At 37.9% G+C, this 16,644-nt stretch overlaps 1 protein-coding gene across 1 annotated transcript in view; it reads left to right on the top strand.

The window, feature by feature from the left end:
* Nucleotides 1-16,644, top strand: part of LOC134746522 (uncharacterized) — a 228,875-nt gene that overhangs the window by 179,473 nt on the left and 32,758 nt on the right. The gene's annotated exons all lie outside the window — the stretch shown is intronic.

The following is a 16,644-nucleotide window of genomic DNA, read 5'->3' as shown; positions in this document are numbered from 1 at the left end:
AGTTAATTTTTTTAGTTTTGTTTTTTATCTTTTTTTATCTCTTTTGTAATTTTGTTTCTTTTTTATATGTATGTATTGTGGCAAACGAATAAATGGTTTATCTATCTATCTATAATTTTCTTTGGTGTAATAACAACACGCATTAAGCATTTTATTCTTAATTTATCTAACAAATAAACAAAAATAAAGGCCCTTATAATTCATTACCATTTTCCTCAAATAAAGGCAGAAACATAAACGGCGTTAGGCGTAAACTTAAGACGAAAGTTGACTACCGCCCCGAAACCGCTTTTCCGTACAAACGTGGTCCCCATTTTCCTCCCTGGATATAAAGGCCGGGATAACGCTAGGTAGAAGATACATTAGGTACTAGAAATAGTTGTGTATATTAACCACAGCCCTTTGTTTATTTATTTTTTCAAATTTTAAATTAGGTACTGAAGAATTAGGATAGTTTAAAAATTTATATAGAATTTGAGTTAAAGTCTCGCTTGCGTTTAATTTGCAGAGCAAATAAATGCTCATAGAAAAAAATAGAAAAAGAGTAAAATTATGTACCTTTTAAAATACATTACCAAAAAATAGGGTTATTTTTTTTTATACCACGTCGGTGGCAATCAAGCATACGGCCCGCCTGATAGTAAGTAGTTACCGTAGCCTATGGACGCCTGCAACACCGGATATATTGCGCGCGCGTTGCCGACCCTAACACTCCTCTCCCTCGTTGAGCTCTGGCAACCTTACTTACCGGCAGGAACACAACACTATGAGTAGGGTCTAGTGTTATTTGGCTGTAATATCCAAGGGAGAAAAATGGGGACTTCGTTTGTATAGAGAAGCGGGCGTTTCTTTCCTCTTAAGAGTTCCCAGTAATCGTGTTAATTTAAACGTCAAAGTTAAAGTGGGTCAAACCGGCAGTTAAGATGCGAAGTGGAATAAATGGTCTCTGCCGTTGGCTGACAGAGATACTGGGATCAAAATATTTTTCTTAACTTAAGTTGTACAATTATAAACTCCAGTGGTGAAGGCTGGATCTGAACCGCGTTCAAGGCGTTAGCCCGGGTGCTAAAGACGCCGGTTCGAATCCGGCCTTCACCACTGGAGGGCTTCGTCACTTTTTCTTTAATATATGACATCTATTTCAGTTTATAATTTATACATATTATAGTAGTATAAAAACACAAATCAAAATATTTAATATAATAATTTGATTTGTTCTCAAAGTTGTGTATAGATGGCAGCACCAATCTCTCTCGTAATTCCGTAAGGAATTCGTATAGGAGGTGCAAGCGCGTACTGCTTGCCCTTAGAGTTGTGGTCAAAGACGCCTACCATACTTACATACCATACTTACATAATATGGGGCATTTTCTATAAAAGCCGCACAGCGTCGCTCGGCATTGTATTTATATCGGAGCATCGTTTATAATGGCGTAAGCGCCATCGACAATTTATATAGAAAATACCACATATTATGTTTATTTGGTCGATTTCGTTATTAGGATATCGACAAAATGGCGCATTTGGTCTCGCCAGATCCATTTACACATCACAGAGCCACTAGTTTATATTAAATCGATATTTGTAAGCAAGTTGTACAACAGGCGAACTTAATGCCAGAAGGCATTCTCTATCATATTCATTTTGCTGAGACATCAGTTAGCCGCGACCATTCCATTGAAACCTGTGTCGAAACGTCGCTAAATAAAGGTAACAAAATTAATTCGCGATAGACCCGATTTTAAATATGATTTAATATGCATTCTCTATCAGTTAACCCTTGAGCCAAACAGAGATCAAACAGTAATAAGGTGCGGGAAATAATTCAATCTGCTCAATATTTTTCACTCTTGCATTCTATCAATATTCAACTAAATATAGGTATACGTAAATGACATATCATGATCATGAACTAGATCATAACACAATTTGCGTAATAGCACTTAAACTATCGTGAGACATATTTTAATAGTATTTTATACAATCGTGATATAATAGAGAGCTTTTCAGTCGAGTACCGTGTTTAAGCAACGAAGCTTGCTGAGTTGCTTAAGTTAAGGTACGAGATTGAAGAGCTTGATTAAATCACTATTGTATACAATACTTTTTCTACGAGACAAAAAAATAATACTTTCAACTAGTAGAATCATATACTTAAGTAACTTAAGTAAACAAACCAAAAGTATACAGCTAAGATACGCGAGCTGCCGCGGCCCGCGATACCTTCATACTCGTACGCGCACCGGCCGCCGGGCCCGGTGACCCCGGCGGGTTGGTCAACGACACCTCCTCGTAACTCATGAGGCCCTGGTACCTGCTCCGCGCTAAATTCAGTTTCAAAACAGTTTTTTTTTCTAGATTTTGGCCACCGTAGCCTATGGAGACTAACAAGCAACGCTAAGCGGTTTTCGTAGGATATGGATGTTGCTATATGAAGGGTGTCACATGCGCGTTTATGACTTATGAAGCAATTGTTGGCCAACCAATCACAAAGTAGATACGACGCAGCAGCGTGTTTAAGTAGGCTAATTTGCATTGAATCGAGTCTCCTTAAACAAGAAATATTTTACTGAAATGTATGAAGTTCTATTTTCAAAATTTTTATAATTGACTAAACCGTATCGATAAAATTCTTATGCTTGAGTCGGAAGTGCCATAGACTATCCAACTTTGAAAAGAGTAAGGTTGTAGTGTTGTATGCGACGTTGTAATACACAGATTATACTCGACGAGTAGAAAAAATATTTATCAGTACGGTTTTTACTCACTATTATTTTTAGTCGCTTTTTGCGACATGTTTCGGATTCTTTGGGAATCCATCCTCATGCACGAGTGTCCGCGGCGGTTGTACGCAAACATGTCGCAAAAAGCGACTAAAAATAATAGTGAGTAAAAACCGTACTGATAAATATTTTGACAATTTGCGTAAATATGCAGCCGACATCATTAAAGGTATATAATGGCATTAATGGCCATAAAGGAGCGTTTAGAAATTCAACGTGCATTTACATACGCGTAATACACACGATTTTAACAAACTCGTATCTTTAATCACAAATGTTATATAACTAACCTTATTATGTATGGAATAAAGTCGAAAGTTGATAAAACTTATGACGGCTATGAAGGGTCCGTTCGTAATGCAATGATGCCGCACGCAAGTTTATTGCTAGTCGTAAATGTGTTTTGAAACGTGTACTTGTGTTTAGTTATTATTTGACGCATCATTAAAACGGGTGTAGTAATTTCAAGTGTGTTTATTAACTGCTATTAAAATATCAGACACAAATACTCAAATAGAGCGCATGTTAAAAACTCCTTTGATCAAAGGTGACATTTGGCTTAAAGGACTCGCATCGCATCCAGGCCATAATTGTAAAAAAAAAGGTAACATTCGACAAAGGCTAAGTCGGCTAAGACTTACAAAAAAATAAGTTCAAAATATTCATTTTAATAAAATATGAATAAAAACATTTATATTTTTTATATTTATTCAACATTACATGTCATGTGCATTACAAAAGATGTTAGTTACAGGTAGTTGGTACATGACACCCTGATAGGGCACAAAATGCTAACAGATAGGTACTTACAATTCTAGCGAAAATCAAAATAATTAATATAATTTAAAGCTAAGATAGTTCATGCAAAGCAAAGGTATGTCAAAACAATATTAATTAAATTAAGAAGTTATACAATGCGATGTCATAATCTGATATTATAATTATTTTTAATATTTACATAATCATATTCATTCCTACTATATTTAACTTTACGGATTCCATTTCAACAAAGTGTCATCATTTAAAAATTCTTCAATTGAATAGAAGAAATGAAGACTTATCGGTGAGCAGCATTTTTAACTTATTTTTAAATATTTTGTCATTACTTTCCTGTTTCAATATTTCGGGTAGTTTGTTTTGCTATGATGACGCATCTACAGTAAGGACCGTTTCTGTACATAGCTAGTTTCGACATTAGTAAGAAGTACTGGATTTTATTTTGATTAGGATTAAGTCTGTTTGATATGATTTTTTGCAATGGGAATAATTTCGGGTGATTCCTAACATAACGACTCGACTCGTATTGCTTAATAAAATGGTCTTCAGCAGCAAAAGTACCTATCGAGATAAATATTTTACTAACTTATTTGCGTTTCTATTTGAAATAGTAGTTCTTACTATAAAAGACCCATCATCCAATACCTTACCGTAAACCAGACACGTTTAACAACCCAAATTTAAAAATAATCGAAGCAACTCCCGCATTCCAATTTACACCTTAACACTTTCAAAATATAGTTGAAAATAAAGTAAACTAGCGGAAAGGAGCGAAAATTCGAATTTAGGAGTTTTCAGTGAAAATTGGACTTTCAAAGGGTAGTGTAAAGTACAAAATCGTTTGAAGCTTCAAGCATGTAGTAGCTGGCAGTACAGAAAAGTTCCGGTAGAATTTTTAAAGAAGGAACGTCTACATTTGGATTTGAAGTTTTAAATTCAGACTGGTACGCGTTTTGAATTTCTGCTTAGGTATGCGTAGCAGAAATAGAAATGAATATTTAATGTACCGTTTTAGTTTTGTTGGCAGATCAAATTTACAAGCTTTTAAGAGCTGCCTGAATTGTTAATACTGAAAATTTATCTTATTTTTTGGCTGTAGAATCCGCTTATAATGACACCAAAAGGAAGTGACAAACACGTCATACTAAGCGGATGTCATATAAAACATACTTGATTAACTTCTTATTTTTGTTATTTTTTCCAAATTAATCTCAAATTATTGTCTTCGGTTACCGCGATAGTTACTCATGAAATAAAACTATGAAAACGGATTATATCGCGTATATTGAATTTATAATACATCCCGACGTTTCGAACTCTTTACAGCGTTCGTGGTCACCCGTTGACCACGAACGCTGTAAAGAGTTCGAAACGTCGGGATGTATTATAAATTCAATATACGCGATATAATCCGTTTTCATAGTTTTAATCTCAAATTACTTTGTGAGGGATGAGTTTTATTAACCTTGTTCCAACTAAGTACAACTTGTCACTGAGAATCAAAACTAAAACAACTTACACGTACGCCACGCACGCATTAGACGTCCTCGCAGGGAAAGACGTGGGGACGGCCGCGAAAACCAGCGAATGTGTCACTGACAAATCGCTATGACACAGTGTCAGTATAACCAGACATAATGAGGGCTATCGTTTTTTTGCTCACCAGTTGGCGCCTCTGTTGATGGTGGTCCAAAAGACTATAGAAAAGCTGTCAGTCATTAAAGTGACAAGTGACATTTGACATTTCGAACTATGGAAAAGACCACCATCTACACTAGCGCCCCTAGCGGCGAATTCATACGCGTTAGCCCTCATTTCATGAACATAAGATTTATAGGTCATAGTAAGCAATTTGTCACTATAAGCGAAGTCATCTTATCTTATCCGACTTTGTCACAAAGAATTTTATATGAAAACCAAACTTCGCACAGTAATTACGTCATAGTAAGCGGCTGGTCAGTATAAGCGTCATAATAAACGGATTCCACTGTATTGGGTTAGGGGAAATTACAAGAAAAATTATTCGAAGCTGTGGTTGTAGTCGCTTCCACGTTATATTTAAAAAACCGGCCAAGTGCGAGTCGTACTCGCGCACGAATGGTTCCGTACCATTACGCGAAATACGCAAAAATATCACGTTTGTTGCATGGGAGCCCAACTTAAATATTTATTTTATTATGTTTTTAGTATTTGTTGTTATAGCGGTAACAGAATTAAATACGTCATCTGTGTAAATTTCAACTGTCTAACTATCACGGTTCGTGAGATACAGCCTGGTGACAGACGGACAGACAGACAGACGGACGGACAGCGGAGTCTTAATAATAGGGTCACGTTTTTACCCGTTGGGTACGGAACCCTAAAAAACATTGCGTTCCAGAAAAATAGAAAAAATAAATGAAATGAAAACGATATTGGCAGTCTGACACTTCAAAATAAACATTCAGAATACATTTACAGGAAAATTTAACTCGCTTTATGGAGGCTTTTAATTTTACATTTATTTATTCCGTTGTATTTAACTTTCATTCGGTTGAGTAAAAATTTTCGGAAGAGGGATACTGTGTTTTAATTTGAATATATATAAATGTGTATAAAAGTTAAAACTGTTTTCTTGTACGTAGCGCGTTGGCCTTCTGTTATGCTTTAATTTGGTAAATATAAGAAGAGCGACCGAGTGCAAATAATACCTACATTTATTAATGGAATCTTCATTTAAAAATTACGGACAAATTGTTGTTGACGATTATGTATACCTAGGACAAACAGTCCAGTTAGGTAGGTCCAACTTCGAGAAAGAGGTCACTCGTCGAATCCGACTCGGTTGGGCAGCGTTCGGGAAGCTCCACAGTATCTTTTCGTCCAAATTGCCGCAGTGTCTTAAGTCAAAAGTCTTTGACCAGTGTGTGTTGCCAGTGATGACATACGGATCTGAGACGTGGGCGCTAACAATGGGCCTCATAAGAAGGCTCAAGGTCACGCAAAGGGCAATGGAGAGAGCTATGCTCGGGGCTTCTCTGCGTGATAGAGTCAGAAATGATGATATCCGCAGTAGAACTAGGGTCACCGACATAGCTCGCAGAATTGCAAACCTTAAGTGGCAGTGGGCGGGGCACATTGCTCGCAGAACTGATGGCCGGTGGGGCCGGAAGGTTCTGGAGTGGCGTCCGCGTACCGGAAGACGAACTGCCGGTAGGCCTCCAACGAGATGGAGCGACGACCTGGTGAAGGTCGCGGGAATTCGGTGGTTGAGAGTGGCACAGGATCGGTCGGAGTGGCGAGCCTTGGGGGAGGCCTATGTCCAGCAGTGGACGTCTATCGGCTGAAATGATGATGATGATGATGTACAAATTGTATCGAAATTCCACTTCCATTTTTAGAAGGAAACCCGCGAAAAGCGTCTATAAAACACGTGACGTCACTTTATATGCTCATAAATCTATATAAAAGCCGTGGTCGGTGCAAATTGTCGACAAAAGTGCGACAAATCATGTCAGTTATTGTTTAGATACAGAAATGGGGGCTCGCGTTGATGACAGAGCATTTATTACTTAAGGCCGTTCCATCGGTTTGCCGCTGTCACTGTCACATTTCGCAAGAAAGAACGGGAAAGATCATGCGCGCCAAGTGTCAATTTTGATCGAATTTTGTCGATTTTTGTTTATTTTAAAAACGTTACCTTACGATATCGAAATTCGAAAGCTATGAAATTACTATTTAAGTTAAGATTGTTTTTCCTTCTTTTCTTGTGTATAGTATCACATAATAAAATAACCGAGTAAAGTTTGATTAAAAGTCCGAGTTAGAGGTTAATTTGGGAATTAATTGTATCGAGCGAAGTGTCATAATTCGTGTATTGGAAGCTATGATATTAAAGATAATATAGTCAAGAACTACATATATTTTTTCCACGTCTACGAATATCAACGCCTCTTAGAAAAACATGATCATATAAGGAGATTTTTCGCCTTCTGGCTCAGGGAACCACCTTAATAGCTTTTGCCCGCGACTTCGTCTGCGGGGAATCAGTAACAGCAGCTAGAGTAAGTTTGGCGCCTGGAGAAAATCTAATAGCAATCATTCAATTTGAGCATATGCACACAAATTATCAGGCAATTCATTAATTATCTCAATTCCACCCCGCTTTTCACCCTCTTAAGGGATGATCGTCGGGATAAAAACTATCCTATGTCCTTCTCCGGGACTCAACTATTTCTGTGCCAAATTTCAACTAAATCGGTTCAGCGGTTTAAGCGTGAAGAGGTAACACACAGACAGACAGACAGGCAGACTTATAATCAAACTTATAACACCCCTATAGGTCTCAAATGGATTAACCGATTTCGATGCGGTTTTTTTCACATAAAAGCGAGGTTCCTTGTGGTGGTTCTGAGCTAATATGTTTGATAAAAATCGATCCAACACTCTCCAACAATTTGAAGAGTACAATCGCCATCAGATATATCGGAGCGGTCAATGTGCCCACAAATATCTAAACACGCCGACATTGTCAAAGTGTTAGAGTGCGTATTCAGATATTTTGAGCACCTCGGCCGCTCCGATACATCTGATGGCGTTTGTACCTAAGAGCATTTTTCTAAAATGACCTAAGACATTTTTTTTTAAAGATTTGTTATGTTACGTGCTATTGCCATGTCAGATCGAATGCTTTAGGTATATGACACGGTATTATGCTCTTCATATTTAGAATACCTACTTGTTTGAGGATCCTTCTGGGCAAAATCTATTTTTCCACGCTTATTTTCTTGTCAACGAAAGGTTTCACTGCCAGCGCGAACGCTTGTAGCCAATAACGCGTATTTCCGCTTTGTAGCGAAAAGCGCCTACGAACAGAGAATCCGCTTAGCGGGTCGCTGGCATTGAATGTGTTAAGAGCCACCGCAAGTACATCTAAATTCAAAGCCTGGTTATCTTTTGCATAAATTTAAATCTGGGGGCCTAGCCAATATGACAATCGTTGAAGTCTCGTTAATTTTCGTAACATCTGTCATCCCGATACATTGATTCTTGTCATTTGTCGTTTACCGATAGACGTACTCATACTCTCATACTCATACTCATTTATTCATATCATTCTTAAAATATTACATTTCAAACATCAGAATATAAATTATAAATTTACTATGTCATCTTCGTATGTCATCTTGGTTAGGATCCTGGAGTATATGGTTCGGAATAAACGGAGTTGGCCGGTCGAAATAATTTAGCAGATGGCGCCAGCATAGCTTGCCCTGTCAATCCCTAGAATTGTGTCAAATTTTTGTTTTTTTAATACCTTGGATGCCAGCCCTTTAAGTCAAATCTCATAGAAAAAGGGGCAAGCTATGATGGCGCCATCTTTGCAAACCTTTGACAGTTGCCAACCCCATTCAGATCAAATGGTCAATAGTATCAAATGCTTCCAAGGTAGCGGGAATGTATGTTATCACGATATAACGCGACAAACAGACGCGTCTGCCGTTTGTCACGCTCACGCCGTATCTGTCGACTTTCCGACGATAAACGTGTTCTGACACTTGCTTTTATAAAGAGCCACCGCAGACTTTTTGAATTCAGAGCGGGATTTTCTTATCATCATCATCATCATGTCAGCCGATAGACGTCCACTGCTGGACATAGGCCTCCCCCAAGGCTCGCCACTCCGACCGATCCTGTGCCGCTCGCAACCACCGAATTCCCGCGACCTTCACCAGGTCGTCGCCCCATCTCGTTGGAGGCCTACCGGCAGTTCGTCTTCCGATACATCGTTTTTCGATTTTCTTATGGATACATTAAAATCTTTCAAAATAAATTTAGATCTGTCTACAGATAAGGAATTTGTTACAGATTTCCTCATACATATCCAATCTGAATTAAGATATCTATATGTGCCATTTTCAACCAAAAGGGTACTTATTGTCGCTTGTCAGTAAGGCGCTATTTCCATATAGCTTCAATTAGAAATCAACCTTATCGACAAGCGACAATGTGGTACCTTTTGGTTGAAAACGTCACATATGGTGGACTGATTAATGATTATTTACATTATTTTAAGTCTGTCAAGCCATTTCCGTTAGTAGAAAAGAGCGGCAATTTTAAAAAATGTAATAGGCGCGAAGGGTTATCGTCCCATAGAAAATTTGAATTTCGCGCCTTTTTCTACTAAAAAAGTTGTTTGACCGGCTATATACTTAATTCAGAAAAACGAATTTCAGAATCTGATTCAGTGAGTGTTGTCTATCTAGTTATTAAATATAACTCATTTAATATGCATTTAATCTTATATTTTAGGGTGAAGAAAAGTGATAAAATGTATATACAAATAAATTAATAACCATGGGTATTTGATTATAACCCCTACAAAATCATGCTTCTGACATTCAAATCTGAATTTCAAAGAAAACAGATTAATTTAAATTTTGATATTTCCATTCTTAATGGCAACTTCAAAACAACAATCGCGGAAAAGTATTTAATCTGCCAAAATCAACAGTCCTCGATCCCAGTTAAAAACGCCTTTGCCAAGGGTTAAAAGGAAAACATTGCCGACCGAATAAAAGACCTACAAGTTCACCAACTTAACTTTGCTGTTCAACCAACCAAAATTACACCTTAAATCCATGGAGATACAGTCTCAAGATACAGTCTTGTAGCAAAGATAAGTTGGTGACTTTCTAAACTCGGCGAAGTACTGCGAAGGGGCGTTTTTCTCCAGTTATCTTTATTTCTTTAAGAGCTATTCCGAGTGGGTTAGGCTCGAAATACGCCTTGATCTTTGTATTAAGGAGTTTATGGAGGTATTTTCAATTTCTCGGTACAGACGGAGTGGAGATTTTAAATTCGGATATAATAAAAAAGGTTTGATTCAGTTTGTTTTTATTGCGAGCATTTGTTAGTTTAGTTCCTTCTTATTTTTAGGACAAATTGTATTTTCTCTTTATTACAATCACACTACGCATTGTGTATAGAATATTCTCATAAACTTCCGGCTCGATATTAAGCGATCGCTGTAGCCTCTACGCTTGCATCCCTAATTCTATATGTGCGTTAACCTTTTTTTTCTCAAGTAAGTGAATTATTGTTATTCTTTTGAGAAATACTGATATTTAAACCGAAACCGAAAATCTCTCAAATCATCCAAAAGATCACGATTTTTCCATACTTATATTTATAGCCTGGTAATTGTAATCAAAGCCTGGTAATTATAATCAAGTTTGCTATAACTCGACGTTCACTCCACAGTACATCCCCAAAGGAAACCTCAAATTACCGAAAGCCACTCCTAATAACATTGTCAGAGCCATATAAAATCCAACAAAGAACAAATCAAATAATAACCTGTCCACGTTAATAGCTAACGTAAGAAATTAATAACACTAGAACGAAAAGTATTAATTGATCTAATTAAATTCATACCAAATTCAACCCTATTTATTACTGCATTAAGCACAAAAACGTATTTTTCCGGTCACCTGAAGCGATTGTTTGAAAAGGCCTAACCATACTTTAAATTGAGTGTAGATATGACCTTTCATTATTGATAAGTACTTGGCAGGTCTTGTCATCGCTTAGCGCACTTATCGCATGAATCAAGCCAGTGTTCGCTCCGTGCATGACTGTGGCTCCGCCGTAGTGGATGTGGGACACATTGCTTTTTTGTCAGTTGGCAGCTGCTAAATAGTATGAAAATGTCGTCCCGCGAAACTTCATATTTTCACCACGTCGTGCGTTGGCACGGCTTGTATTTCCCCCACCATGTGCAATAGCCAATAAATGCCAACTCCATTTTAGATGCGTGGTTACTTTCGAAAAACTGAATATAGTTTGTCAAAGGACTGTCTCATTTCAAACCAGTGGCGTAACTAGGGGGGGGGGCAGAGGGGGCAAGTGCCCCGGGCGCCATCCAAGGGGGGCGCCAAAATGGGCAAAAGGCAGCAGCAGGGAAACTTTTGTCAGTTGTCAGGGGGCGCAAATTTGGTGACTGCCCCGGGCGCCATATCCTCTAGCTACGCCCGTTTCAAACATGGCAGAGAGAATCATACTATCTTTCTCTTACACTAGTACTAGCACCCAAAAGAAAAGGATGTATAGTTTTTTTGTTCTTATTTACTGACAATTTGGTTTGACCAAATATAGATATCCGATAGGGCTGGCAAAGCATAAAGCGGCAATCTTGAAGAAACTTCTGTGTTCTGTGTATAGCGACATCTAGCTTGTTATTCGGTAAACTTGTCACGTATCTCATGATCAAAACGTCAAACTGGTTTCAATGCGGCGAATTCGTTGTAAGTTTGGTAATGTATAGCACTGATATGGGAAAAGGCGGAAAATAAATTGGTTTAGCGCCGATAATCGGTTGTATTGAGGGGTAATGAGCGTACGTATGGCATTAAGGGATGATTTTCGGGTGGGCTCGAGTGGTATTAAGTAGGTATAGGAGATTTCTGTAGCTTGCTAGAGCCCAAATGGGCTATTAAAAAATCATACAATGCATGAACTTTAGATTTTACTTACCTAGATCTAAAAATGGTGTGATCTAAATCTTTACACAGTTCAACCTAGCTGCCGCCAACCGCCATGCAATAAACAGAAGTTACTCTCCCATTTTAAAGCGACATTCTGAAATAATAGAAAATATGACAGGCAAATTCAAGTGACTATGGATGGTATAGAAAGAATGCCAATCTCTTAAGGCAGAATTGTTGCAAAAGTGATCGCTTTCAGCTTTAAATAATAGTTCCTAATCTCTCCAGTGACGCTAGTTAGGCTCTGGGACATAAGGCAACAAATAACCCGACCAAATTACGTAGGTTGTTTTTGGTAGTATTTCGGTGTATGGTGGCGCCGCCTAATTACTGTTTTTTGATGGACACTTTTCATACATATAGGTAGAGATTTGGCTCCTTTATATAGTCTCCATGCAAGTGACATAATTATGTGCCATATTCAATCAAAAGGGTTGGTTGGTACCTTTTGGTTGAAAACGTCACACATCTGTATTTGGTATCTGATAGGTGCTAGTTTTCGTTCTATACAGTACACATGGTGCTACTTTACCGCACTAGTGGGATAATTAGCAGATTACGTAACTATGTCTAAAATTTAAAGGTTCATATGTACTGTAAAACGTTGTACGATAAATGTGCGAATAGGTAATTCGCAACTTGTGTCGATTTAACACTTCCTTCGATCGTGTTTTAATTTATCACCACTTGTTGCGAATTTCCTACTTTACGCACTTGTACTATTATTTGTCTAAAACCGTTTAAAAGTAGCTATCAAATTTGACAAACAGTCATTAAAATTCATAACTCAGTTACATATTCCATATTCTCATTCATTTCCCTAATGCCAACTCAGAATTCCATTAATTTCATTCGTTCGTTCCGCACTCACTCTAATACATCTGTCACGCCAACTATCACGCGGGAATTTATTCAGTCAGGTGAATAACCTATCACCTATCAAATAAATTACTACCGGTGATCGTAAAGTGAAGACTAAACATATGCAGACAAAATGACACAAATATATGATCGCGAACTTTATTATAAAGACCATATTCGATTCCGGAGTTTTTGGACTTATGTAGAACACAATATACCTACATGAGGTATGTGTGATAAGAGAACAGTGTGAACTGAACGAAGATGAAGTGACAAATGTTAATATATTTTTCCTTTTTTATTGTGGGACGTACCACATTATTACAACCTATAAATTGTATATACAGATGTCAATCACAATGAAAAAATCAACGATGATCAACTCTCTGGTCAACGTGGGACTCGAACCCACATCCTTGGATTGCCGGTCCAATAAATAAATACAAATAAATAAATAAATTAAATTCGCGTTGATTGACGGATGATCAGCTGGCGCAATTGGTAACGCATTGGACCGGCAATCCAAGGATGTGGGTTCGAGTCCCACGTTGACCAGAGTTGATCATCGTTGATTTTTTTTTTCATTGTGATTGACATCTGTATATACAATTTATAGATGAAGTGACAATGTGAAAGGTATAAAGGTAAGGACCTGGGTATGTCCTTAAGCTACGTCCAGAATAGAGGTATGGGCACTGTAAATGTCATTCCAGATCTAGAGCTGAGCAAAATTAAACAAAACATGGTAACAATTTTTTTTAAGGATATATTTACTTACACGTCTTTTGGAAGGTGTCAATTAAATTAAAACTACAATCATTTGAAATGTGGCTATATAGGCGTATGCTAAAAATCTCCTGAACCGATAGAGTTACGAATGTGGAAGTACTTAAAAGAATGGATAAAAAGTTAGAAGTTTTAATCACGGTAAAAAGAAGGAAAATATCATATTTTGGACACATATACAGAAATGACAAATATAATATACTACAACTAATATTAGAAGGAAAAACTGATGGCAAGAGGGGAAGGGGAAGAAGGAGGGTCACCTGGCTTGACAACATAAAATAATGGACGAACGTCGATAACGCAGCCATGCTGGCAGAAATGGCTAAGAACAGGAGAGAGGCAAAGGTGGTCGCCGACGTCCGTTAGGGCATGGCAAACGAAGAAGAAGAAGACAATCATTTAATTGAAACAAAGCGTATTATCTTCAAAATTTCCTCCTTTGGCTTTGTTTGATACACAAACGCAAAAATATGCCGTAGTCAAAAATTTTGTTAGCGTGTTTTTGGGCTACCACGTATATTTTACCAACATTACATTCATTTCCGTGCATCTGGCTCGGGTTTCTATATTGCTTACATTTAGTATAAAAAAGGGCGCCCTATTCGAGATGCACAACTGTCAGTTTCGTCTTCAACATCAGTTCAACAGTGGAATGAATCATTTGTTCATCAACCGTGGAAAGTATCATTTGGTACAACCAAAACTCATTCATTGAAAAAATTATTCAACAAAAATCAACTTTGTTTTCTTACTACTATACGGTTTAAAATGGCTCTGAACTCGTCGTGGTTCGGTTTGGTTTCGTTGTCACCTAACTGTGGATTGCTAATGTCAAATTTACCTATTTGACAACACACGATTTCTTCCATTCAACTTAACGCATGTCGAATACCGCTCCTGGTATTTCCGTCATGTTGAATGCGTCAACACGCCTCCAGCATTAGCTAACAAGCGCCAATAAACGAGTACAATATAGCGGTGGCCGGTGCGCTAATTACATTATTAAACCGGCACGCGTGCTCCCTATGGAATTACACCTAGGGATGACCCACGGGAATATTCCCGGGAAAATCCCGAGGTTCCCGTAACTGTCTCCTGAATTTGCTACCCTGTATATTGTTACTTAGATCTGTTTCGAACGGAGAGTGACCGTGAGAAATGGCGTATGTAACTCAGAGCTGATGTGGCCGAAAAAACCCGGTTAGGCTGGCGAGTGGAAATTAGATGGTTAAGAGTAGGTACAGGGGTGGTCGACATTTGCTTCATTATTGCTGGAAAATGGTTGGGTTAGGTTAGTACAAGTAAATAACTAATATAGAAGATAAGAGATAAGAGGAAGGAGGAGATAAGAGGAATTTCCTCCCGCGGACCTGACAATTGCCTGGTAATTACTATACCTATTTCAGTAAAGTCAGACCAAGCTAACTAAAGCCCGACCAGAAATATATGATCATTGTCAAGAGGGCGCTGTTATTCTCAATGTGACAGTTCAGTATAGTATGAAAAAGTTAGTTTCAGTGAAATTCCGCAACATGGCGCGTGATCATATATTCCTGGTCAGGCTTTACATAGGCCATAGAGTATTGAAGTACCTACCACCACAAATGTCAAATTTCTATAAAAATATGATGTTTATATAAAACACGGGTAAAAATAAGAATAAAAACTTATTCTATTTCATTCCTATTCCATTTAAAAAGAATAAAATAGAATAGAATAGTTTATTTGTGTAAAAAAGGGTATAAATTGATATTACATAAATATAAGATAAAATATATTAATAACGGGTCACTCACGTGTTTTAAGTCGAAAACGCTCGACATGTTTCACTTCGTACCGAGGAGCGTCATCAGGAGCTAACGAAGTGAATCATGTCGAGCGTTTTCGACTTAAAACACGTGAGTGACCCGTTATTAATATATTTAATATGTCTGTGTCTCACGGAAGTTTTGTTATTAAAATAAGATAAAATATTTTATATTTCTTATGTGTGCGTGTTTATAACATATATTTTTTTAAATATGATCTTAAACTAAAGCTAGAATACATTATGCGCGGTACGACTGTCTGTGTACATACGTATGTACATTACGTACGTAGACCATTATCACCAATTTCGCGGCCGTCCACAGTGATCGAACGATGGATTGATGGATTACGCAGGGTTCGGCGACCATTATTTAGTCTCACCTGTCCACGGAACCCTTATGGAACCTATTTGTAGGAATTAGGAGGGAAACAGGCACTGCTAGTTAGGCATTTTATAGAATTCGACTTGTTAAGATTCACACGAACTTAGCCGCCGTACAATCGAAATTTTTAAAACGATATTCTGAAATAACGTGAAATTTGACATGATCATTCAAGCAACGGGTTTAATCCTATTTTGACACGACCTTAAGATCGCTCACGTTGACTGTGCACCAGGCCCTGACGGCGTTACTAACAAGCTTTTAAAATTTGTTATCAATGTATTTCATTGATAATAAATTTATTCTTATTCTTGTTCTTATTCTTATTCTTATGCGAAAAAAAGTGAAAGTCGTGCGTGAGATACGCGCTAATCACCAAGATAATCGTCAAGCTTGTATTAAAACCATATCAAATTGTTCAATTAGAATCGATCTGGAAGCGGTAAAGACTTTTAAACTGGAGGTCGCGGGTTTGAAGTGTTTAAACTTCGGTTCGTATCAATGAGTTTCTCGTAACTTGTTTTTTACGCAGCATACTACGCGAGGCGGAGCGATGCGGCGCCGGGTGAATCAATCCTTTGATACCTATAGAAGTGTCCTACGTGGGCGATCTCGTTGCGAACGCGAACGCCGTGGGCCCGGCGCCTGCCGCGCCGCTTCGCTTCGCGTTCGCGAGTTGTTCGCTTATGTAAGACGCAGCGTTACAGTTTTTCGGTG

Source organism: Cydia strobilella, chromosome 13 (genome assembly GCF_947568885.1).
Source record: "Cydia strobilella chromosome 13, ilCydStro3.1, whole genome shotgun sequence".
Classification (NCBI taxonomy): Eukaryota; Metazoa; Arthropoda; class Insecta; order Lepidoptera; family Tortricidae; genus Cydia; species Cydia strobilella.
Note: the sequence above shows the minus strand (reverse complement) of the source record. Positions and strands in the feature narration are given on the sequence as shown.